General features: G+C 30.7%; 1 long non-coding RNA gene across 1 annotated transcript; it reads right to left on the reverse strand.

Moving 5' to 3' along the window:
- Nucleotides 1–2929: 2929 nt before the first annotated feature.
- Nucleotides 2930–3183, reverse strand: LOC126736831 (uncharacterized). Its single transcript, XR_007660796.1, has 2 exons — nucleotides 3049–3183; nucleotides 2930–2991 (listed from the first exon to the last, which is right to left on the reverse strand). It is a non-coding gene; the product is annotated as an uncharacterized LOC126736831 (long non-coding RNA).
- Between the last annotated feature and the right edge of the window lie 463 nt (nucleotides 3184–3646).

Raw genomic sequence — 3646 nt, forward strand, 5'->3', positions numbered from 1 at the left:
CGTTTGATGGCGCACTTTCTTTTCGGCCACATATCCAGGGCTGGGATTCTAAAATCACGACTCGATCTCGATACGATCACGACTTCGAATTCGATCGCGACTCACTCGTGATGAGAAAGGTGATTCTAAATTTGAATCGTCGGCTAAACTCGTTTTATTCGATTTGATTTAGGTTTCTTGGTATATATTTGTTATTTTCCCTAATGTTTGCTAGATGAAAACGTGAATTGTCTTTTCTAATTTAATTTATTTTGTTAATTTTTTTCGCCTCCGTGTTTTTTATTTAAATGTATGCCTATATTATTTCTTTCAAATAAAAAAATTTCGTTTAAGACCACTACTACCCATTGGAAAATAATAATTGAATTCATGGAAAATCACAAAAACTTGTTGTGTGCATCCACTTTTGGTTTTAATATGGCAACATGGGTGCAATCAATAGGACCTCTAACACCAGGGAAATCAGATCTCACTATAAATGTTAATTTATTAATTTGTTTCTTATCTCTTATATTTAGAAAATTAATTCTACTTCCTCTGCCTCTATTATTAACAGAAGGTTCTGGAAAATAGGGTCAAATTAGATTTATTAGTTGTTGTATTTAAGAAAGCTTCTTGATATACTAATGAAAACCTTATGACTATTGGTAAATAATAAACGAAACAAATACGTTTAAAAAAGGATGTTGTCACATTATGCACGTATTAAAAAAGGAAGAAGCTATATTGTTTGGTGTATACGACATACCCAAGCGTGTCGTAGACAAATCGTTAAAAACTAGGCAACTCACAAGACACTTACGACTGAAAATTTGATTTAGAATCAGTCATATCGAGTAACCGTGTCCAATCGTGATTTTAGAATCCCAGCCCAGGACATTGTCATGCCGAGTTATCGGATGCTGGGTTTTGTTATTAGGAACGCACAGACTTTTAATAATATATTTGGACTGAAAATTTTGTATTTCTGTTCTGTCAGATCAATGTTGGAGATGTTTCTGCAGTGTGGTCATGTTCAGCGTAATTTTAATGTTTTTTTCCATATAAATTTGATGGGGTGTACCTAGGTATTGGATTTCCACACTAGCGCCTATTACAACGCTTTTCCTCCTGTAGCCTTAAGGAAAGACGTAAATCTGCTGATCTGCAAGTTTTATTTAAACTTTTAAATAATAAAATAATTGATTCACCCGACTTATTGCAGCATTTAAATTTTTATGTGCCCTGCATATCATCTAGAAATTCTGAAACTTTGTACCTATCTAGACCTAGAACGAATATTTGCAAATTCTCCCCAATGCGCAAAGCGTGCAGCATTTTTAGTTCTGTGTAACATAGTCAACTGCAGTTTGTCCAAAATTAGGAGAGTATACTTTTCCTAGATAGTAACTGTAAAACTTATTTTTCCTTATATTATTGTAATATTCCAAGCAACTATTATTATTGATAATGTATTCTTTCGTTTTTATTTTTTTTTAGAATTTACTTTGTGGAATATCGTACTTTTTTTTTATTCTACTCAATGATTGAAATTTTTGCAAAACGAATTTGGTTTACATTCAAGATCTACTTTATTGTTAACAGCAGATTGTTTAACCGGTTTTTGAGAAGAAAAATATTAAGATTGTAACAAACCAAGCTTTTCATTTCTTTTTTAGCCTTCACTAGATTGGCTTCCTGCCATTAAACCACACGCTGCTCGTTTATGAAATTCATTTATTTAATTTTGGAATGGAAAAATTTAAGCAATTATTTATTTTTTTATTATTTAAGAGCTTTATTTTTTAGTCGAAAATGTGGTATGACCACCTAATTTTTACATTTATTAGTAAAATAACCTTCTCCGTTGCTAAGCTTAAGTAGATAAAATTGTATTAAGCAAATGTGGAAATAAATTATCAGTATAGAACAATAGAACAACTACTAATACAATAACTTAGTAGAATTTCATAGAAAAGCGGTAAATGTTGAAAGCACTAAAAAAATTTCAGATCCAGGAAGATATGTATATAATACAACTATCTGGTTTTTAAACGATGGCTGCAAGTTTAACTTATTTGTCATATCACCTTATTTAATGATGATTTCAGGAATAATTATTTTACGAAAGGTAAAATATGCTTATTCTGCAAAAAAAAACATTTCTTTACAAATAAAAACACTGTCTTTATTTGTCCAAAAAAAAATTACACTACAGTATAAAAGAAATCAAATACAATAATGTTAAGAAATTGCAGTCTTATGCTGCAAAAGAACAAAACGTTCAATTCTAACAACACGTCCTAAATCTAAATGACTAGAAAAAGTAAAAAAGTTTTGTTTTAGATATGCTGGATTACTGTCAAAATTTTACGTCTAAACTAAACATAGGTTGCCGCTGCCTATTAAACATATTTAAAAGTTTTATAGTATTATACTGATTTTGTACGGAATAGTATATGAATAACTTATACAAACATTTAATGAATGTTTTGAATAAATATGTTTACTATTCAGGATAGGAATACACAACATCACTATAATCAAACAATGACAAGATTAATCAATTACAGAGACAATATTTTTGTTGCAGAGGTAAACAATTTTTTATTTCATTTGGATCCAAATTTGTAGATCCAAGTTTGTGTTTAGATCCAAAACTACAGGAATTAAAAGTTTTGAAAATTTCTCACAACTAGTCATATGTGCTATATGTATAAATAACAAATAAAGTAGAAACAAAACTGATCCTCGTGAAACCTCCTTAGTTATTAATTGAAAATGTGATTTTTAAAGGCCTGTTTGTATACAGGTTGGGGAATTGAAGGTTACACATTATCCAAAAATAATGGCAAGATCGCTTCCTCTCATGTAATTGTTCACTGGAAATAAGAGCTGAATCAGAAATGGTCCAACTTGCCCCGGTGATTTTTTCGGTATATTTGTGTCTTTTCTTTTTTTTTTCGTAGTTTTTTAGGTGCCATTATGGATTTACACATCTTTCTGGTATCCCTAGAAAGTATTAGTAATTGCATTAGGTCTAAGCTGTTATCAAAGTCTAAAAATTACCTTATTTTATTTATGTGCCTCAGTGATTAGAGCTTGTGTTAGTGGTTAAATTGGTCGTTCTTGTTGGGTTTGTTGGGTTGTTGGTCCTCTCATCTTGTTTTTTAAACACTTACTGCCTGGAAAAACCTGAGAAATAACTTGAAAGAATCCTCTTAAGGATTTTATTTTTTAAGCTTAGAAACTATCTAAATGTTTATCTTGAGTTATTGAGAAATAGCTACAAATATGTTATTTTTAATATGTGGAGAAATTCTGTGGACTGTGCTCTTTTAGTTTCCATCCAATTACAGTGAGTATTTATCAAGAAGCATCTTGTTATCATCTTGTTTTCCCTATGGAAATCGTGCAAAGGGGGTTTTGCGACGTGACAGTCAACTGCTCGCTCCTTGTATCCAGTTGTGACGTTGCCAATGCGTTGTTTTTATTTCCCCTGGAATTGTTTGTTTAGGATAATTTTGTTTTGAAATTTGCGTTATTTGTTTACTATAGCATTCTATGCGGTTTTTTCGTTAAATTCTAGTTTTGCCTGTTTTTTTTTAGATTTTTTTGCAAAAGGACTATTTTAAATTGTCATTCAGACAAATAATTGTCATCACAT

The sequence above is a fragment of the Anthonomus grandis genome, chromosome 5, assembly GCF_022605725.1.
Source record: "Anthonomus grandis grandis chromosome 5, icAntGran1.3, whole genome shotgun sequence".
Taxonomy (NCBI): Eukaryota; Metazoa; Arthropoda; class Insecta; order Coleoptera; family Curculionidae; genus Anthonomus; species Anthonomus grandis.